The sequence below is a fragment of the Cryptomeria japonica genome, chromosome 11, assembly GCF_030272615.1.
Source record: "Cryptomeria japonica chromosome 11, Sugi_1.0, whole genome shotgun sequence".
Taxonomy (NCBI): domain Eukaryota; kingdom Viridiplantae; phylum Streptophyta; class Pinopsida; order Cupressales; family Cupressaceae; genus Cryptomeria; species Cryptomeria japonica.
Genome location: NC_081415.1, coordinates 73,653,934 through 73,678,028, shown reverse-complemented (window position 1 = coordinate 73,678,028; position 24,095 = coordinate 73,653,934).

Genomic DNA, 24,095 nt, shown 5'->3' with positions numbered 1-24,095 from the left:
GCATATAGCACAGATTGCTTGGTTAGATCCAGTATAGCTCATAGCTAATGCATTTCAGCATTACTTCAGTCTTCAATAACTCTCTCTGTTACACCTCATAGACTTGATCTTCTCAGATAAGATCGCTCTCACAAAAACTCATCTACCACCTTAAACCCTTGCAACAACATAAAACTCTAACAACAACCTAATACCCTAGACATGATGTCCTTTTAAAGGAATCAGATTTCATGTCGGTCCAATAGGTTTACAATCCAATTCCCTAGGTTCAATGAACCTGGACATACTCGGTAACATGACAGAAAAATCACCACCAGAGTGTTAGCACCATCAAACAATTAGTGGATGGTAACTCAACAGAAAATGTCGGTTGGTAACTCATCATAGAGTATTACTAGTTCATGCAAAATACCGGTTACTGATTTGACAAAAATGAAGACTGGTAAAAATTTGTTATGCCGCTTTAATTCCTCATACCGCTTGGGATCCACGAACTGCTTGGGGTCAACATGCCACTTCAGACTAGTAAACACATTCTGCAAAACACCAATAGTCTAAAGACTATAATACAACATATCGGTTGCAACATATTCTAGTTGAGCTTAAGCTCATACATATAAAGGAGATCTCAATGCAAGTGTGTGTCCACCAATTACAATCACATCATAAACATAAAAAATGCCAACAATCTCCCCCTTTGGCATTGATGGCAACAATTAGGAAAATAAAATTTTGACATCTAAGTGTTTTACAACAAAATCATGCCATTAGAAAAATTGCTCCCCCTAAGCATATACACTATCCCTTTAACAATACAATGTATAACTATTTGCATATAGAGATAGACATTGAGATATTAGAGCATACATCAATATTTCAAATACTAGATACTTCTCCCCCTTAGAATACTTCTCCCCCTTTGCCAACAATGACAAAGTACAACTGAACAACCCCTGTTTTCATTTGGTATTAAAATAATAAAAGTTTATGACAATAAGGAATAAAACTTGTCAAAAACATATTTAAAGTCCTACAAGAATTGTTTCATAGATAAAGACCAGGACTCAAGTAGGGAGGTGGCTACTTCTTTCTCTGTCTGCATCTGGGAGACCTGTTCTTCCATGACATCAATTGTGCTCATCTCCTGTGTTATTGTTAAGGCATCCAGATTAAGATAGCACTTCTGAAGTATTTGCAGATGTGGGAGTAGAACCAATTGTAGCTCTTGCAAATCTCAAGACCGGGTGCTTATCTCATGCTCCATTTTTGTTGACTAGATGTGAAACCGGTGAATGGTTTGCCCATAAACTGTAAAAGAATCATAAGGTGGCTTGAATGTGCTCATGTAGGACTGCATGTTAGATTGAAGCTTTTGCTTCTGTGCAAGCTCATCGTCACAAAATAGATGGGGTTGATAAATCTTGCTGAGTAGCAGATTCCCCTCATCAAGAGTGTCCATTATATCCGTTTGTGTTTTTTGCAGTTTAGACCGGAGCTCATTTAACTTCTTCACCAAAGAAATATTTAGAGCCTTTTGATTCCCTTTCTTGACATTTGCCTCTACTTCCTCTTCTAGGCTTTGCACCTAATAATCCACTACTATGCATAGGAGCTTTAATTTAGCCAGTGATGATTCAGTGTTTGGAAGGTTTGTATCGGGTATCAAACTGGTAAGAGTGTCCACTGCCGCTTGGATCACATCTTGCTCCTTTTTCCTCCATATGACTTCAAGGCATTCTTGAGAAACCTTGATGCTCTGCATTAGCTCCATTTCACTTGCAGACTAGAGGTCAATAGGACTGGAGAGGTCACCTAGTTTGGCTTGACTACCGGTTGCCTTCGGAGTCTCCATATGTGTGCTCTTTGCTACTTCTCCTTCCTTGTCCTCTTCTGATTTCTTCTTCATTGCTTCTCTTCTCCTTTCCTCTTCCTTATCCTCCTCTACCTTTTTCTTCTCCACTTCTCTCCTCTTCTCCTCTTCTTTTTCTTCCTCTTCCTTCTTCTTTTTCTCTTCTTCCTGCTTCTTCTCCTCTTCCTTCTCTTCCTCTGCCTTCTTCCTCTCTGCCTCCTTCCACTTCTCCTCTTCTTTTTCTTCCTCTTATTTCTTCTTCTTTTCTGCTTCCTTCCTCTTCTCCTCTTCCTTTTCTTCTTCTTCTTTCTTCTTCTTTTCCTCATCTTCTTTCTGTTTCTTTTCATCATCTTCTTTTCTTTTCTCCTCTTCCTCTTTTCTCTTTTCCACCTCTTTCCGCTTCTCCTCATCTTCATCCTTTTTCCTCTTCTCCTCCTATTCCTTTGCTGCTTCTTATTTGACCTCAACTTGCTCTACAACCCATTTAGCCTATTTTTCCTATCATGTTGCCTCAGATGGTGTTTCCTGAGTAACATCCTCTATGTCCAGAGCATCGACATCAATAGTGTCCACTAGTTCAACAAATAGATTTCTTTCCTCATCAAACACTTCATCCGGTTTTGATATTACCGGTTCTTTCTCAGCTTTCTGGTTGGCTATATGCACTTTGTGAGACTGGACAATGGTTGCCATATACTGATGAGCGTCCTTTTCAACATCATCAACTATTCCTTCCAACAGGCAGAGTCTTCTTCTTTTAGTGAAGAAGAGTCCTTTATTTTGGTCAATGACATCAAACAATTCTAAATTTGATAGGTCGGGAAAGTACTGTGCAAAAAATTTCTCCCTAATTTCTTGTTCCTTCTCTATGGTAATGTGCCGTCTATTATCTAATAACTTATACAAAGAATCTGGTGTCTGAGATTTAATATCTGAAGGTGACCGGTCATAGGTGCACAAATACTTAATAATCTCTTGCTCTGCTTCTTCCTTTTCCTCATCATTAAAATCATCAAAATAATCTATCAAATCATGTAACAATTTTCTCCTAATATTTTTGATTGTCCTTTCACAATGTGTCAAAGGTTTATAGGAAGAAATATCAATATTTACTCATGCAGATGATGCAGGTTCATTCTTTGTCTTTTTCCTTGTCTATCTCGCCTTCTTGGGCTGCTCCTCAGACACAATGTCTTCAGAGTCCGAAGAATTTGTTTTTGTCTTCCTTTTCCTCTCAAAGACTTTAGCAGGTGCCGCTTCCGGTTTCTTTCATGCCGGTGACCTCTTTGTCACTTTTGGACTTGTTGTAGTAACCAGTGCTGATGTGGATGGCACTTATTTTCTCTTCTTCACTGAAGGTTCTTTTCCTTTCTTTGCTGGTGGTTCCTCAACTGGTGCTACTCTTTCTAGGTAGGTGCTAGTTCTCCTTGCCTTTGGATCAAGCGGTGAGGCAATAAGGGTAGAGGCATACCCTTCTAGCATATCATTCATTACCTCATAGTCCATAGGCTCCACTTCCTCCTGTCTGGGCTCAATAGCCTCCATTATGCATTGATCCACTTTAATGGTAAAACATATATCATCTTCATATTTCTTGATAATATCACCTGATATTCTCACCCTTTGACTCATTTTGCATCTGAACTCATCAAAGTACTTGTTCAGAACTTCAGGGTAATTGGTTCCAATTGCTTGAAGGCTTTCCTTGATTTACTTGGTTACCAGTTGGTCAGTAGACCACTGGACATCACCTACTCCTAGAAAGTAGCCTTGGAAATAAAAGAACAATCCGACCAGTAGTTGTCCAAACTTGAACCTGAATGCATTATCCTATTTGATCTATTTAAGATTTGATAGGAGTTGCCTTTGCATACCGGTGCACAAGTCAAATGATACATCCTCCTTGATCATCCGGTAAGCGGCATTTACCACTGCAATAGATATAGAGTTAAGTCTGTTGGCAGAGAACATCCGGTACCCTATCACCATGCAGACATACTTGACCAGATCATCCTTGATTGAATTGACGGTCATACCTCATGAGTTGCTCACTAAACCAGTGAGCTTGGACATTTCAGACTTGCTAACCATCCTTAGGGCTGGCACTTCCCTTGTATTGCAGAAACTGGTGATGACATGAATTGCTTGTGGAGTGATATCATGCATTCTCTCTAGGTACATCTTGTCACCATGAACTCTGCTCAGAATGATCCTAATGTGATCATCTGTGAAATCCTCCAGGAAGTAAACAACATTGTGGAGCTTCTTCTTCTCCAAAATACTATATTCTGGTTTGATCTTTTCATCTTTTCCACAAAATAAACATAGTTGGGTATGGATTGCAAGAGACCATAGGTCTTCGAGTTTACAATCTATATAATCTGAGATTCCTTCTTCTACTATCACACCAGCTAGAACTTGTGATAGGGCATTATATTTAGACATGCGTTGAATAAAGCTTGTTGAATCGACAAATGCACTAGACCTAGTATGAGATGTTGAAGCCATGATAGAAATTGAAAACTCAAAAAATACCTTTCGAAAATCATGAATTTAGGGATTTTAGATTCTCCTCCACCTCACACTCCGTTGATTGCAGAATCACCGCTTTGTGTTCTTCACTTGACCATTTACAATTTGAATTTGAATCTCCTTTGAGGTTTTTCAATTTCTCAGAATCACAGCACAAATCACCTTTTCTTCGCTCTGCACTTGAAAACTTTCTTCACTCGAAAACTGATAGTGAGAAATGATTTGAAAAATCCTTTTAAGTATATTCCTCACCTACCATCATTAATGCTACATCATTAGGGCATAAACCCTAATTTGCCTTTTACCATTTTTGGTCTTCCGCCAAATGACAGGCATCACATACTGGTTAAGGTCTTTTATCCGTGTAAACCGGGGGTTCGAAACATTTCACTATTTGCTCCCCCTAAGCTTTTATGAGGCTTAGTTTGCCAGTTCCATGATTTCCATGCTAGGTGCAGAAACCAGTTCCTCTTGCAACATTGTTGGTTTCTTCTTCCAGGTCGTGTTCATATCCACTTTCACAGTTTCAACATCATTTTCTCCTTCTAGATTGACCCAAATATCATCTGATATACTCTTTCTACTTCTGCAGAATCTTGCTAAATGACCCGGTTTGTTGCAATGATAGAAAATCATTCCAAGTGCTCTCTAAGGTCAATTGTTCATATTTCCATTCTTCCTTCTGCATGTTGCAGCAGTGTGACCATGACCATGACAAATCTAATAGTTTTCTCTCCATCTAGTTGCCGGTTGATAGCCACTGTTTCCTGACTGATGATTATAAGCATTAAACCAGTTGGGGTTCTGGTTCACAAAAGATTCCGGACCAACTCCTTGAGTCCTCTGAGGATATCTTCCAGTGTTGTTCATAACAGACCTGCATTCAGATACTCTATCCCCAAACTTGTTGCATGCATAACAATTACCATTGAACTTATTGGATCTAGGTATAGTTTTTATAAAGGAAGGAAAATTATTATAGGCTTTACTCCTACATACATTGGCAGTGTGTCCTTCTTTAAGACAGTTAAAGCAAATAGGTTTGAATTTTTGCTTTTTTTTTCCTTTCAATGTCGATTGCTTCTTTGAAGCTTTACTATTTGTTCCTGAGGTCTCTCCTTCCTCGTGACTAGAGAAACCAAGTCCATTGGTATTCTTTGCCAGTTTAGCCGACTCAAGCTTTTGCTCTAGCTTAACAGTGCTCTTGTTGAACTTAGAAAGTATTTCCTTTGACTCAGAGAGTTCTTTGGAAATAGCAGCATTTGTCTCCATAAGATTTGCATTCTTAGAGATGGCTATGTTCAGTTCACCTTGTACTCCTTTTTCCATTCTGCTCTCATGAAGGTGAGCAGTAAGTGCACTAATTTCTTGCTTCAACTTGGAGATCTCATGATCTCTGTCCTTCACTAGATCTTCATCTTTCCTCAGGTTCTCAAGCTCTTGACACATACGGATAGTCAATCCTTCCAACTCCTTTCTCAGGTTGGAGTTTGATTCATTCAACTTTTCTACTTCTTGAATTAGGGCTTCCATGTCCGCTTCATCAGAAGAACTATTTTCAGATAACTCCATCAGCTTTTCAGCATGTTCTCTCCTTTTTGCTTGAGAGACCTTATATTTTGCCATAAGTTCATCATAGGCTTGCTTAGACTGAGTGAGCTAGTGAGTAAGTTCCCTCATAGAGTATTCCCCCATATCTCTTTCCAAGTGGTTAAACTTATAGAAAGATTGGCTCTGATACCAATTGATAAATACTAAGAGGGGGGGTGAATTAGTATACCAAAAAACACTGTACTCAAACAATTAAATAGTTTAGTGATAAACCGATAAAACAGTTTAACAGACAAACTGGTTAACACACATGCAAACCAAAATGCAAATAAGACATTTACCCATATAAGCAATACCACCATAACACAAGATATTTGACGTGGAAACCAAATGGGAAAAACCACAGTGAGATGAAACTCACAAGTAACTATCTACAGAATAGGAGCCAGACCGGTTAAGGTCTTACAATGTTCTTTACTAGAACAAATCTTGTCAGGAATCTCAATCTCTATTAGGAGATAAGTCTGATCAAGGACTACATTTCTAGAGGATTTTAGATTCACAGAGGTGAACCACCTTGTTATAGGATTTTACAAAGGCTACTCTAAGCCTACCCAGTTAAGGGCTTCAGACTTGTCAAAGATGTGAGTAATCAACAAGTGTATGATCTACCATATAGCATAGATTTCTTGGTTAGACTTAGTATAGCTCATAGCTAATGCATTTCAGCATTACTTCAGTCTTCAGTAACTCTCACTCTGTTAAACCTCATAGACTTGATCTTCTTAGATAAGATTGCTCTCACAAAAACTCATCTACCACCTTAAACCCTTGCAACAACATAAAACCCTAACAACAACCTAAAACCCTAGACATGATGTCCATTTAAAGGAATCTGATTTCATGTTGGTCCAATAGGTTTACAATCCAATTCCCTAGGTTCAATGAACCTGGACATACTCGGTAACATGACACAAAAAGCACCGCCAGAGTGTCGGCACCGTCCTACAATCAGTGGATGGTAACTCATCACAAAATGTTCATTGGTAACTCATCATAGAGTATTACCAGTTCATACAAAATACCGGTTGCCTGTTTGACAAAAATAAAGACTGGTAAAAATTTGTTATGCCACTTTAATCCCCCGTACCGCTTGGGATCCACGAACCACTTGGGGTCGACATGCTGCTTTAGACCGGTAAACATATTTTACAAAACACCAATAGTCTAAAGACTATAATACTGTTACTACTTATTAATTTGCCATTAGTTTTTATATTCAAAGTCATACTATATATTCTAGTTGGTTAACACTACTGAGTCATGCAATCGGTACACATAGAGAAGTCAGTATGAACAGCCTAGTCGGTTATAGAGGAAAGCAGTCACAGAATGCAGTATACACCAAGTTGTCTACCGAGTATCTTTTTGAGACTACCAAGCAGTAAAGATGACACACCAAGTTGACATACATCGAGTGAAACGTGTTACTAGATACATTGAACCTGGACATGCATATGAAAACGTGTTACAAGATCAAGGCACATCTAACCATTATTACATTGGAAATTGCACCAGAAGATTGTGTATGATTTTAAGGACAATCTAACCAATGAAATATTTTGTTTAGTTATTCATTTGAGGAATCTTGTTTGTAAGATTGCAGCAATGAATTGGATCACCGTTTTAAGAGATCTATTTATACAGCATGAGTGAAGTGTATGTATGCATAAAAGAAGACTATTATAGAGACACAGTGGTCATCGAGATGGTTTTCAAAGAACAGTTGAAGAACAGAGTAAATAGAAGGGTTTACCGAGTTACTATATGGGTTACCGAGGTATTCTATAAGCAAGGTAATCTATTCTGAGCACATAGAATCTGCTATAACATTTCAGATGTAAAGTTGCAGACATTTGTAATGTTTTTATTGTAATATTGTGAAGCTGAAAGAGAAACCTTTAACAGGGTAAAATACTCTAATCAAGTCTATAAATTGTAAAGCCTCTAACCAGGTGCAACATTCAGAATAAATGTAGTAAAATTCTTTAGCAAGGTAGATCTAACAGATCTTGTTACTCCTAATAGGGTATACTATCAGAAATAGGTAAATGTAGCTCTAACTGAGCATTCTTTATTATTGCAGTAGTGAAGTTGTGGGTGCCATCCCCACCGCAGTTTTTCTCTCTAACCAAGAGTTTCTGCGTAACCAAAATATATGTGTTATGGAGTGAATCATGTACGATTGTTATCTATTTGTTTTAACTTTATTTTATGTTACTGCACTATTCTGTTTATGCATAATAGTAAATTTATTATTCAAGAAAAGTATTGGAGTACTGATTCACCCCTCCCATCTCAGTACATTAGCTTTCCATATTGGGCCTAATAAATACAACATACTGGTTGCAACATATTCCAGTTGAGCTTAAGCTCATACATATAAAGGAGATCTCAATGCAAGTGTCTGTCCATCAATGGCTTTGTGAAGATGTCTGCAATTTGTTCCTTTGTGTTAACATATTCCAGCACAACTTTATTTTCTTGAACTTTTTCTCTGAGATAATGATACTTTATAGAGATATGCTTTGTCTTAGAGTGCATTGCCAGATTCTTTGAAATGTTAATAGCACTAGTATTATCACAGAATATAGTTATTGGCTTGGTAACTTTCTCATTTATACCTTCCAACAATTGTTTGATCCATTCTATATTGGTGCAATTCAATGCTGCAATGACATATTCAGCTTCAAGTGTTGACTGTGAAATGCATCCTTGTTTCTTGCTAAGCCAACTTACTATTCTTAAGAAAGCTCCTCCACTAGCACTTTTTCTATCATCAATGTTTCCTACCCAATCATCATCAGTATAGACTTTTAAATCAAAATCATTCCTCTTTTTGTATACTAAACTATAATCTTCAGTGCCTCTCAGATATCTGAAAATTCTCTTGATTGTTGTCATATGGGTTTCTTTGGGATCTGTAGAAAATATTGCAACAATACCTACTGCATGTGCTATATCAGGCCTGCTATGAACTACATATTGCAACTTTCCAATCATAGATCAGTAAAGTGTCTCATCAATAGATGCAGATTCATCATTCTTTGATAGTTTATAGTTGGTAGTCATAGGAGTACTTACAGGTTTAGAATCCTCCATTCCAAATTTCTTCAAAATTTCCTTTATGTACTTGGATTGAGTAATGAAAATCTCATCTTTTATTTGCAGTATTTGTAAACCTATAAAATACTTTATTTCACCGATTAATGACATCTCAAATTCTTTGCACATTTCATTTCCAAAGTTCTTACATAAAGAATCATTTCCACAAAAAATAATATCATCAACAAATATAGTTGATATCAGTGTACCATTGTCCTCATCATTCTTCATATACATGTTGTTTTCACTTGTTCTTATAAAACCAATATTGATTTTTAGTAAGAGTGCAATCTCTCATACCATGCTCTAGGTGCTTTTTTTACACCATATAAAGCTTTGTTCAATTTACATACATGATCTTTATTCTTCTCTTCAATAAATCCTTCAGGTTGTTCAATAAAAACTTATTCTTCTAATATACCATTCAAAAAAGTAGATTTAACATCCATTTGATATACCTTGAAATTTTTGTAAGCAGCATATGCCAACAATGTTTTTACTCCCTCAAGTCTTGCCACAGGTGCAAAAGTCTCACCATAGTCTATCCCTTCTTCTTGAGCATAACCTTTGCAAACTAGTCTTGCTTTATTTTGAATGACCTCACCTTTTTCATTTAGCTTGTTTCTGAAAATCCACTTTGTACCGATTACATTTTTGTCTTTCAGTCTTTGGACCAGTGTCCATGTTTCATTTTTCTTGATTTGTTCAATCTCTTCTGTAGCATTTACCCAATCTTCATTGCTAAATGCCTCTTTTACTATCCTCGGTTCATATTCAGATATCAGACATGTGTTCTATCTCAGTTTGTTCCTTGTCATCACTGGATCATCCTTATCTTCTACAATCTAACTTGATGCATGAGTTCTTTTGACATATTTGGCTAATATAGGCTTGGTAGGCTCTATGTGATCTTCTTCATCACTCGGTAACTGGATATTTTCTTCATTTTCTTTAGCAACTTTATCGGTAGGACTTCTTGGTTGAACATATACAAATTCTTCATAATCTTTTGGTTCTTTGGAATTTCCTTCAATTTTCACATTTGCACTTTCCACTATTTTGTTAGATGATTTGATCAAACATTTAAATGCTTTACTTCTAGAAGAATAACCAAGAAATGTTCCTTCTTCACTTTTCTGATCAAACTTTCTATTTCTATCATCTTTGTGAACATAGCATCTACTCCCAAATACTTTAAAATAACTTACATTTGGTTTCTTGTCATACCAGATTTCATACGGTGTCTTCATAGTTCCTTTCTTCAGTTCTACTCGGTTCAGGGTGTAAACTGCAGTCCTTATTGCTTCTCTCCAAAATGTTTGAGGTACCCTCTTTTCTATCATCAAGGTTCTGGCACAATCTACAATAGATCTATTCCTTCTCTCAGCTATCCCATTTTATTGTGGAGTTCTTGGTGCAGACACTTGTCTCTTTATACCATGATCATTGCAAAATAAGTTAAATTCATCAGAAGTGAACTCTCCTCCTCTATCAAATCTAAGACATTTCAGCTATCTTCCTATTTCAATTTCAACTCTTTCCTTGTACCATTTGAACATTTGAAAGGCTTCTGATTTTTCTTTTAAAAACATAATTGACATCATCCTTGAGTAATCATCCACAAATAATATGAAATATTTATCACCATAATAACTTTGAACTTTCATAGGACCACAAAGATCAATGTGTACAAGATCTAAAATTCCTTTAGAAGTGTAGGACTTACTTGTAAAGCTTGACTTTGTCATCTTACCCATCTGGCATCCTCAGCACATAGCATTCTCAGGTTTTTCCAAGCTTGGTAGACCTCTTACTCAGTGCTTCTTACTAATTTTGATCAAATTATCAAAATTTACATGACAAAACCTTTTATGCCATAACCAGGTATCTTCTATTTTTACATATAGACAATTATTTCAAGTTGAGTCAAGATGAAATGTATTACCTCTTGTTTGAGTCCTGGTAGTAGCTAACTTTCCATGCTTATCATGAACTTTGACAATTCCCTTCTGAAATTCTATTTGGTATCCTATATTGTTTAGCTATGCTACACTCAAAAAATTGTATTTCAAACCTTCAACCCAGTATACAAAATCACATTTAGTATTGTCAAGAAGTGTGATAGAACCTTTACCTTTTACCGGACATGGTGCATCATTACCAAATCTTACATAACCTCCATCATAATCTTCTAATTTAACAAACTTGTGTTTATCACCTATCATGTGATGTGAGCATCCACTATCTATGATCCAAGAATCATTATTATTTATGTGTGATATTAAGGCTTTTTCTTCATACCTTTCTTCATCTGATCCATCTTTGATAGCCACATAAACAACTTCCTATGTTTCAGTGTCATCAGATTTATCACCGTTGGATTCCTCATCAACTACTAGCCATGTCTTTATGTCTCTCCTTCTGAAATCTCGGTGTCCTTTGTAATGACTGTCTTTCTGTCTATCATCTCGGTATTCTCTCTTTTCACTAGATTCTTTATCAGGGTAGTTAGAATCCATATGTCCTATTTTATCATAGTTAAAACATTTCAAAGGTAGCTTTCCTTTATACTTACCTTTGCCTCTCGGTAACCTTCTGGCCAATAATGCTTCAAACTCTTCCTGCTTTCTGATTTCCTCATATAGTTTGTGTACTTCTTCCATGTTTTTATGAAATCTCTCACTTGCTCCACTGTGATTTCTTTCAGTATACTTATTCATTCTATCATTGTAGTCATTAGATTCACTGAGATGAAAAGAATTGAATGCAAATTCAACTTTATTTACTGAAGACCCACTATTATCAAAATTACTTAACTCAAATGCATGTAGCTTACCGATAGTAGCATCCAAAGAGACTAGCATGTTTGGTACAAACCTTAATTCATTAATTGCAGAGACTTGAATGGTATAAGTAGGTAGAAGTGTTCTCAGCAACTTGTTACATCCTTTTCTTCAATAGTCCCTCCTGCTCCTTTGATTTGATTGACAGTTTCCTTTAACCTTGTACTGTATAGTGTTATGTTCTCACCTTCATTCATTCTCATGGATTCAAGTTGACCTCTTAGACTATCTAGTTTTTCTCTTTGAACATGTTCGTCACCACCATATACAGATATGAGCTTAGTCCATAGCGCCTTGGCATCATTACAACCTTCCAGATCATTGAACTCTGAGTTGGTCAATGCTGATGTTATTTCAATTTTTGCTTGAATATGTCCTTGCTTTGCCTTTATCTCTTCCATTGTCATCGGGTAGGTGCTCGATGCAATGTTATCATTCTCTAGATAATATGTTGCATATTCTCCCATTCCTAATAAGTGCAACTTCCTCCTTTTCTGCCATGTGGAGAAACTTGACTTGTTCAGCTTTGGGGCATCCCTCTTATACATCCTTGGATCTTGCCTCAAGTTCCTTTAAACTTTACTTCCAGATTCCAAAGCTTTGATACCAATTGTTAATAAGATGAGAGGGGGGGGTGAATCATGTAAACTTGATCTTCAATATATTCATCAGTTCAACCTCGGTACCCTTTACTTCAATATGTAACCAAAACCGTAAAATATGCAAACTCATAAATAGATAACTTTAAAACATCATAACTCATTTAACACCAGATTTAACATGGAAATGCAAATAGGGAAAATCCACTATGGGATTTCAGACCCACTAAGAAATATACCCTTCTAGAGTATGCTCGGTTAAAAGCTAATCTTATTATAGATTACATACACTTTGCTAGATATGATCCGGTTAAGGGATTTCCCTTAGATCTATTAGAATCTTGCACTTTTTTAGAAGTTAACTTGTCAAAGGATTTCAAACACTCAACTAGAATGTTACCTTGCTAGAGGATTTAGAAATAAGACTATTAGGTCCACTCGGCTAAGAGATTTTCTGTCACTTACAAAATAAAATAACAGTAATAAAATATATCTACAACTTCACATCTAAAATGCTAAAGTAGATTCTATGTACACAAAATAATCTTGTCATAAGACTTATCTTTCTCCTTGTTGGGCTTGCTGGGCTTCTCAATTTGTTCTTCTATCAGATTTTCAACCTTTTGTACTCGATGACCACTACAGTAGCTTCACTATTTTTCTATTTGCCCACATATATTGTTTATCAATAATTCCTTATTTATAAACAATTCCTAACCGCTTAATCTCCTTGATCACATTTCCCATGATTAATCTTAGCCATCAAATTATCAATCTTGACTAGGTTCATTGAATCCATCGATTTGAAAAACATTTTATCTCACCTTGGAACTTGTATTCCTTCCTTTGTACTTGTGCTAGGTTATAACCATTTAATCTGCACTGTAGATCTAACTCTTGTATTTTCATTGTCATCGATCCTCAAAAAACTTCTTGCATGACATACCAATCAACTATTCATCTCCAGCTCATTGGCATCCTTCATTTAATAATGCTTTTATTCATCCAATGTGTTCTATTACTTGCTTGGTTGTTACTTGGTTAATAATGAACTTCACTCGGTAGACATTCTGCCTTCTTTAACCGATATCAATAACCTTAGGGTTTACCAACTAGGTTCTTTGCTCAGTAACATAGAACAGTATAAACCTATGTTCATCTACTAAATGAAATCTTTTCTTATCTTTATTCAGTCAATGAATACACATATATATAGGATATCAATACAATCAAAACAACAAAATCTCATCACTGTCTAGCTCGGTAATAGTTGCCCATTGAATAACTTATTATTCCCGTTCATTCTCACATTCTTTCTATGTCACTTACTCGCATCTTAATACTCATCAAAACATACTTCTTAAGATATGGTGACATCATACTAAATTAGAAAATCAATTTCTTGACATCAATGAAAAAATAATATTATTAAGACAGTAATCATCCTTCTTCAGTTATATCAATAATCTCCAATGAACTTCTCAATATCCTTATACCAACAAACTTATTTAAATGCCAACAATCTCCCATTGTAATGCCAACAAGAAAAAGAATAGGAAATAAGAGTGGAAATATTTGCACAATATTTCCTTGATGTATCCAATTTAGAACTCTATGAAATCATGGAGAAGTACAAAGGGCTCTTCTTCATGAGAAGAAGAAGACTCATGTTACTTGAAGGAAAAGCCTCTAAAGTGGTGAAAGACACTCACTCTCATGCGAAATCAGCTTCAAAATTACATCTGGTGTTTGAAGCCAACAAAAAGGTTGAAAAAGAATTGGAAATCAGAAAACTGGATGAGGTTTTTGACAATGAAGGAAACCCGGTTACTGAATCAGTAGACACTATTGATGTTAATGCTCTAGATGTAGAGGATGTTACTTCGGATGTAGCAAAGGAGAAGGTTGATAAAGAACACGTGGAGAGAGAGGAAGAGAAACTAAAAAGTGAATAGGAAAATAAGAAACAATAGGAAGAGGAGAAAAAGAAGTAGGAGGAAGCAGAGAAAAGAAAGCAAGAGGAAGAGAAGAAGAAGAAGCAAGTGGAAGAGGAGAAGAGAAAAGAAGAGGAGAATAGGAAGTAAAAGGAAGAGGAAAAGAAGAAACATGAAGAGGAGGAAAGAAAACAAGAAGAAGAGAAGTGGAAACAAGAAGAAGAAAGGAAACAAGAAAAAGAGAAGAAAAAGAAAGAAGCAGAGGAGCAAAAGAAGGCAGAAGAGGAAAACAAAAAATATGAAAGGGAAAAGGAAGCAACTAAGAGCACACAAGTGGAGACACCAAAGGCAATTGGCACTCAAGATAGACCAGTTGAGATAGCTAGTCCCATTGACCTGTAGCCTGCAAATGAAATAGAGCTGTTGCAAAGCATTAAGCTTTCTCAAGAGTGACTGGATGCACTAAGGAGGAAAAAGGAGGAAGATGTGAGTCAAACTATGGTGGAAACACTCACCAATTTGATTCCCGATACCAATCTCCCAAGTACCGATTCCTCTCTAGCTCAATTGAAGCTTCTTGTGCACAGTTGTAGAGGACCAAGTGAAATGTCTGGAAGATGTTGCCGAAGCCAATGCAAAAAAGAAGCACCAAAAGGCTTTGAACACTGCCCTAGTGAAGAAGTTAAATGAGCTCCGATCCGATCTATAGAAGGCACAAAAGGACATTAAAGATGTTCTGGATGAGTGGAATTTACTAATCAGTAAGATATGCCAACCCCATTAATTCTGTAATGATGTGCATACACAGAAGGAAAAACTGCAATCTGATATGCAGGAATATATAAGTAGCTTCAAGATTCCCTATGATTCATTTTCCACCTATGGGCAAACCATTCAACGGTTTCAACTCCAGACTGCCAAAATTAATTTGGAGATTAGCACCCAGACCAGGGACTTGCAGGAATTGCAACTGGTTATACTACCCAGACTACAAATACAAGTCTATCTAAAGTTTTAGAAGTGCTATCTCAACTTGGAAGCAATATCGGTCACCCAAGAGATGAGCACCATAGATGCCATGGAAGAACAGGTATCCTAGATGAAAATAGAGCATGAGGTGGCTACCTCCCTAATTGAGTCATGGTCTTTATCCATGAAGACTTTTCTGAAGGACTATAAATCAGTTTTTGATAACTTTTACTCCTTATTATCATAAACTTTAATTATTTTAATGAGAAACAAGGGTGAGTCTGTACTGTTTTTGCCATTGTTGGCAAAGGGGGAGAAGTGTATAAAATTTTGATTTTGAGGAATTTCATGTATACTTTCACGTTCATTTTAATGAATAGTATACAATGTATTTCTCAGCAAAAAGGATAGTGTATATTCTTAGGGGGACTAATTTTGGTTATGGCATATTTTTTTTGTAAAATACTTAGATGTCAAAATTTTCCTAAGTGTTGCCATCAAAGCCAAAGGGGGAGATTGTTGGCATTTTTGATGATGATGTTGTGATTGTCATTATGGACACACACTTCACTTGAGATCACTTTTTGTATGTATGAGTTAAGCTCAACCGATAGTTGTTCCAACCGGTATGATGTATTATAGTCTTTAGACTATCAGTGTTTTGTAGAAAGTGTTTACCGATCCCAAGCAGTTCGAGGATCTCAAGTGGTATGAAGACCCAAAGCAGCATGAAGGAACAAAGCGGTAGATCACATATTTCTGAGTCTTCATTTTGACAAACTGGCAATCAGTATTTTGCATAAACCAGTATTTTGTTTGAATCGGTAATACTCTGTGATGAGTTACCAACTGGTAACATTTAGTGATGAGTTACCATTCACCATATTATGGTGGTGCCAACACTTGGCGGTGATTTTGTGTCATGTTACCAAATATGTCTAGATACAATGAACCTAGGGACTTGCATTGTAATCCTATTGGACTGACATGAAATTAGATTCCTTTATAAGGACATCATGTCTACGGTTTTAGCTATTGCTAGGGTTTTTAAGGTGGTTGATGAGTTTTTGTAAGTGTGACCATAGAAGAGAAGGTCTGTGAAGAAACAAAGTGTGAACTTACGAAAGACTAAAGTAATGCTGAGATGCATTAACAATCAGCTGTCAAGGATCTAACCAAGCATACTATGCTAATATTTAGATCACTCACTTGTTGATTACTCGCATCTTCAACAAGTCTTAAACCCTTAATCGGGTAGACCTGGCAAAGCCTTTCTAAATCCTCTAACAAAGTGGTTCACATCTATGGATCTAAAATCCTCTCACAAGGTAGTCTTTAACTGGACTTATCTCCTAATAAAGATCTAGATTCCTAACAGGATCTGTTCTGGTGAAGAAAATTGTAAGACCTTAACTTGTCTGACCTTAACTGGTCTAGTTCCTATTCTACAGATAGTTACTTGTGAGTTTCTACTCATCGTGGTTTTTCCCATTTGGCTTTCCACATCAAATATCTTGTATTATGGTGTTATTTGTTTTATGGGTGAATGCTTTATTTGTTGTCTAGTTTGCATTTATTATATCCTATTTGTTAGTAAAACCATTACAGCAATTGATTGCTAAACTATTTAAGTGTTTGAGTACAATAGTTTTCTGTTCACCCCCCTCCTAGTATTCATCATTTTCAACATCTCATTCTTGTAATCTGGGAATTTCATTACTTCTAGAAGAAGCATAGATAACTTTACTTGAGACAACGCCCGGGACATGAATGAATTACTATTTGAAGTGGGATTACCTACTTGCTTCTTCTCCATAGGCTTAATTAATTTTGGCATTTTTTCTTTCTTGGCCTGTTCTGGCATTGCTTCCTTTCCCTTTTTGGCATTTGCATCCTTACTTTTGAAAGTGTTGTCTTTGTTCCCATCTAGTATTTTAATTTTGGCAAACATACTTGCTGGCTTTCCCTACTCATTATTTACATTCCTATTTCTCAACTGATAATTTCTCTTAACTTGTTCTACTTTTGCAATAGTGAAGGCTTTCTTTTCTTCCTCAGTTAAGTTCCTTAGTGAAGGCATTGTATCATCCTGAAACAATCTTCTCAAAGATGGAATATCTTCATCATCATCATCTAAAAAGACCTGTTGTATACTGTAATGCTGGTTTTCTCTCATTTGTTGCACATCAGAAAAATGCTCCCCCTCGGATGAGTCTTCATCCCTTCCTAAATATGGATTAGATTAAAGTACATTTATAGTAGGTTCACAATCCTCATTATGATTTTCCTCCTCTATCAAACCTTGGGCAGTCATGCATCATTCTACAACATGAGGTAAATTACAAACATCACACCTTGGCTATTCATCTACAAAATTTGCGGCCTTCTTCAATGGATTAGGAGTTTCTTTTCTTACATTTGGTTTCACTATCTTCCCATCCTTCTATTTTGCCTTATATAGCATGTCATGTAGCCTTGGCCTATTGTAATTCATTTGCTTATTGTTTTTATATGGTGGATTTTCATTAGGGTTTTGCTTACCCTTTAGGTCCTTAAGCATGTCCATGATCTGAGTAAGTTCATCTTTCTTGGGAACCCTAGAATTGTACAATTTTGGATCATCTCTCTTGGCAACATTCCCAACAAATTTCCTATTATTCTCAATGGTAGCAGCTATCTTGAATACCTATTGTAGAGTATCAGGTCTATGAGACAAAATCTTATAATGGGTTTTGCTATCAAAAGCACTCAAATAAAAGTTGATAAAAAATGAATCAACAGGTCTAACATCTCTGGGTATTCTATTTAATACTTTATTAAATCTTTTATTAAACTCAACTATTGAAGGACCATTGTGATCTCCAAATTCTTCCAAGAATAATGTTACAAATTCTTGCTATTTGCCAATACATCCATCAGGAAGGCTTCTATACCATTCTCCTGCATCTTCTGTTAAAGATTGAACAAACAATTTCATGAATACATCCTCATGAGGAACCTCATTCTTTAATGATATTTTTTCCATTAACTACATGTTATTTTGCTGAATCAATTCCATTTACTAAGAATTTAGGGATGGCTAACCTTAAATCATTAGTGATCTGATTTGGATAACCAACAATGCCAATGAAATCCAACTGCCTGTATCTTTCAATGATCATACATTGTCTGCCAACCTGATTGTTGTTTTGATTATTCATATTTCCTCTATTGAATAGACCATTTCTATCATAATTACCATTGTTCCCATTGTTTCCACCACCATTATTATTTCCATTGTTTCCATTAATACCTCCATTTCCATTATTTATTATTTCTATCTCCACCATTACCATTTCCATAATTGTCATTGTTACCTCTATTATTTCCATTATTTTGGTTGTTGCCATACCCATTACTTCCTCTATTATTATTTATATTGTTACCCCTATTGTTGTTATTCTTGTTCCCATCATTTCCCCCATTTCCATTTCTTCTTCCATTATCCTGGTTGTTTCTCTGGCTTTCTTCACTTTGATACCCATGCACATCCTTCCATCTTCTACTTCCATTTAATAATAGGTTCTCAAAACGTATAAAAGGATTCTCTATTCTTCTCATATGAGGGGGACTATATTTAGGAGTTGTTGGCCTACTTCCCTCACCTTTACTTTTGCCTTCTATCCTTTCTTACCTAGGGCTTTGAAATGTATCTTTTTTAATCCTAGCTTTTGCAACACCCAATCTAGTTGTCTCCTAAGAGCCTTTGCCATTTTGGATTCATCTCCATTTAAGTCAGCCATTTTAAGTATGATTTCATCCCATTTCCTCTCCTTCAATTCCTCAGTATTCAAAGTTCCATCATGGACACCATTATTATCTTTTACATTTAAGGCATAGAAAGGATTTTCCTCCAGGTTTTCAAACTTATCACCAGATGAAGAGCCATTCTCTCTGCTAGGAAACTTTTTATAACCCTCAAATGCCATACTTTTTGTTGATTTATTTTCTTTGTACCTTTTCTTTGGACTTAAACAATCAAGATTGTCTTTTCCCTTATGCACAAACCTCCCTTGCATCAATTTTATTGATAAGTGCCTAGGGGTTTCTCTTACTTTTTCAAAATACCAACTATTATTCATGTATTAAATGTAGAGTCGCCACCTCCTAGGATGAACAATATCTTCTATTAATCTTCTAGACTCTTTCCTCCAGTAGAGCCTAAAGCAACCCACCAAAGACTCTGAATACTTCCTAAGATAACTCCCTAGTAGAGTTGCCAATCTATTGGTGTCCAAAACCATAGATTGGGAAACCAAAGACTTGCCTAATCCTCAGTTGATCCAATCAGCCTTGGCCAATGAACAAGGATGGTTAAAGACCAAATCCCTCTACACTTTAAGATCAACTAAACCTAGGTAGGTGTACCTTACACTTTCAAGCACAAAATAGGTTTGAGTGAATTTAAACTATGGGAACTAGCAATTGCAGGGATGGCAAAAAGGTTTTCTTGCAACTATGCTAACTGAAGTGATTTTTATTGAATGCCTTTAAAACTAATAAAAGAAGTGTGAATATAGTTATGTTATGTAAAATATTACTCTTAGGACTTTAAGCCATTATGAAAAAGAGTAGTACTGAAAGAAATTAGAAGTTTTGTTTCTTTGATAAGGACCTAATGCATACAAACTTATTCAACAATGATTAATAACAAACCAGTCCCTTTATCTGACCATTAATGAATAAAATTGTGGACAAGAATCACTATAAACTCAAGAGATAATTATAAGATCATCACTGTGAAAGTTTCATTATGTGTTGCATGAACAATAAAAACCCAATTTTACATTCAATACAACATCATGTGATGACATATCACAACAAATCTAAAAGATTTATCAAGAGGATATATGATTCCATCAAACACAAAATTACATATAATAGTTTGAAGATAAAAGCATGGTATCTTGTATATTAACTCCTGGAATAAGAATGTACACAAATACTACACTTACAAATACTTTAATACATTCAGTTTGCACAAAATGAACTCCTCATTCCTATTTGACTTTTCTAAAACATAACACTTGTAGCCCAGCCAGTGGCAAAATATTATCTATCTCTTATGATACAAAAATGACTCACTACATATATGTGAGCCAAATGATTAAAATGAAAGAACACACACATTCATTTTGTTAAACTAAACCTGACTAAAACCTAACACCTAACTGTGTAACTACTTGACACAAAATATAAAAATTAGTTATAGTCGTCCAATATTATATCGCACTTTTGTATGTCATCCAAATACTTGTTGTCCTTGTGAGTGTTTGTGTTGAATACGATATCCCTGAGAGTGATCTCCATGGTAACCAATCTCTCCATCTTCTCACCTATCTCCTTCATATCTAAAACATTTGCTTGGGAAACATTAAGGGATGTGTTGAGTATATTTTGGCATTCTGCAATCCAAAACCCTTTGTCCTTTAACTTCTCTGCATCATCCACAATATACTTACAATTGGTAAATTCCTACTTAAGGTCTACACCAAATGCCTTATGCTTATTCAACCTTCTCTGGATCTTCTCAACAATTTTCTCATCGACACTCTTCTCTTTCAACAATGCCTTCAACCTCTTCAAATTTCTTTCATGAGAAGCCATATTATCATGGGTCTTCTAACAATTTGCCCAAAATTATTTGAGGACTTCTAACAAGTGCTCAAACTTGTTTGTCAGCAAAACACAAGCAACATCTACCCTGGAAAGCCTTATTTTCATTCTTAGCTTAATGTTTTCTTTCATTTAGTCTTCATATTTATTTTTCCATTGCACACCAATATTAGTTATCTGTGGTACTTCATGACCACAACTTCTCAAAAGGTCTTCATATAAATTCTTCTATTTTTTACCTCCTTTAAGACCCACTGCATTTGGGCCTTATTTAGTTTTGCAATGTCAATCCCAAAATTTGTAGTGACAATTGGATTAACTTCTCCCACTTTCAGCTTCATCATGTGCCCAAACGCCTTATCTACATCTATAATCTTGGGTCTTTTATTTGGAGGGTATAGGGCCCAAAGCAACATTTCCTCTTCATTTGGATCATATCTCGATCCAATAAAAATTTCATTAACACCCTCTTTGTCTAACCTTACATCCTTTCTATCAGAATGCAAGCTATCAAAAATGAAAGAAGCACTTAAGTCCCATCCTGAGAACAAAATGATACTTGCCTCACTAAGAGCTACCTCCCTCTCTGTGGTGTGATTGTGGCCACTTCTGCATCAATGTCTCCTTTTGATTTTTTAAGCATCTCTGCTTCATTTTTTGGGGTAACATTTGGGATGCTTTCCCTCAAATTTTTCCCTTTATAATGGTACAAGAATGACTTTAAACCTTTGGATTGTACAAAAACTTAATCTACAATGAAAGTTGCATGCTCTTCCATTCTTACATTTGTGTTGGCATTTATTCTTACCATGGCTTTCTCTTGGCTCTTTGCCACTTCTTCTAATTTAGGTGCACAAAGATTTGATACAGCTATATTCTCAGCAGACCCACTCTCAGAGTCTCCCTCTTCTTTTAGTTCCTGAAGCCCCTACTTCCCGCTCTTCCAATTTTTGGTTTAATTCCTCTAAGATTGCATCAGCCTCATCCCGTTCCTTGTTTCTAAATAAATCTTCTACCTCCATGAGTATGTGCAAATATTCTCCCAAGTTCTGGCTCTTCCTGCAGTGATGGATATACTCCTCTAGATCATAATTTTTCCAAGCTTGGTGTCCATATAAATTGTACTCCTCTACTAGCTTCTTTTCTATCATCTCATAACCCTTGGTAGTTACAATGTTGATGTCTCCAAAATGCAAAGTTTCAGGCATAAATACCTGCTTGTGTGTACCACCCATATGATTTTCATTTGACATACTAAGTTCCCTAACAATCTCTAAATAAGAAATCCTATGTGGAACTAATGTAGGCAACATATATGGAACACCCTCAAAACCATAAACCCTGAAAAAAGTGAAATTCTCACATACAAACCAGTCACCCCAATTGTGGTTGACCCTAGTGTCTCCAAAAGCATGGGGTCTCAAGAATCTCTTAATCTCCTATTTGATAGACCCATCACATTCTACTCCAAATAATCTATACAAGGGCTTGACAAAATATTCTTCAGACAACACATAGTCTGATTTGTCAAACCTTGAGTGCCATAGGGATACCCATAATTGAATTGGTTGGTTTTGTCCCTCTTTGTTCCTAGAAGTCACCTTTAATTCTCCTAGCCAAAAACCTTGCATCTGACCATTAAAGAAAACCATATGTATTAGTAATGATAAAACTTGAAAGTAGGGTTAGGCTCTATTTGCAAACTCATAAATCATTTGTGCAGCTTCTCTGCCAAGTAATTTGCATAATCAAATGGCCTTGGCTCATGCATTTTAATGTTTGTAGGCAACACCAATGGGCCTATTCTTGTAACATCAAGAACTTCTTCCCCGCAGACTTGGCCACATTCCCAATAAGTGTACTACAAGTATTGTCTGAAAAAGGTAATTTCATAAGGAGGACCATCCTGCTCTATGAGTCATCCCTTCTCCTTTTTGTGAATTGCTAACTTCCACACTGTGTGAGTGGTGTCCATTTGGGTATACTCTCCTTCTAGGTCTATAAAGGATAGGGGCATGTAGGGCTCATAAGACATGCCGAAAAACTCCTGAATAGACCCGACAAATATCCAAATGAATGGATCACCATTAGGCAATTGGATACATATTTTTTGTTTGTTGTACTTCCTGGTGAGCAATTCCAATAATCTAAAATTTAGAAAAACATTTGGGACCACCAGTCTACCCATATTTGTCGTCCAAGGGTTCAACAATGGTATCTCCTTGTTCCACCTCAAGTAGTGATATAGAAACAATTCATGCCCCCTATGGTTGTCTAGATACCTCTAACCCCTTTGTACTTATCTTTGAATTGATCCTTGGGTTGCAAATAGGATTTAGACCTCGTCAACTTAGCACCAGATGACTCCATCTAGTCAATCATATCCTAGTTCAACTTTCACTTGTGCACACCCTCCACAAACTTTGTCTTTTTTGATTTAATAGAATGTGTATCTGAAATCTCTATGACCTTTCTTATTCCTTGTGAACAAGAAGCCTCCATGATTAAATTCTTGAATTCTTAAATTACCCACGCTTCTTATTTTTAATGTTGATGGCTGAAGAAACTGTGAATAATTCTGGCATGAAAACTCTTTCTTTATGTTGGATATGCAATGGCTAGATTCTATAAAGATCAAAAACTCATGATATTTTCTTCGTGCGAATCCAACCCACCTGATCATAAGCATTAAATAATGGTTGTCATTTCAGACATTATAATAGCTAATCGATGTAAGCCCACGAAATAATTCAATTACTTGGTGCCACCCATATTTTGCGTTCCTTAAATTACCTTTTTGTCTTTCTAATTGGTATAGGTCACTCCGATCAATCCATTGGATCTCACCTTGGCCATTTCACTATTTTCCTCAAGGCTTGAGTTATTCTTATGGATCCACCTTTCCTCTCTATTAGTCAACTTTTCTTTATGTCACATCGAGGTATGTCTCTCCGATGGAACCTCCTATTTATTCCTCTAGTCGCTCCATTGGCCTTCA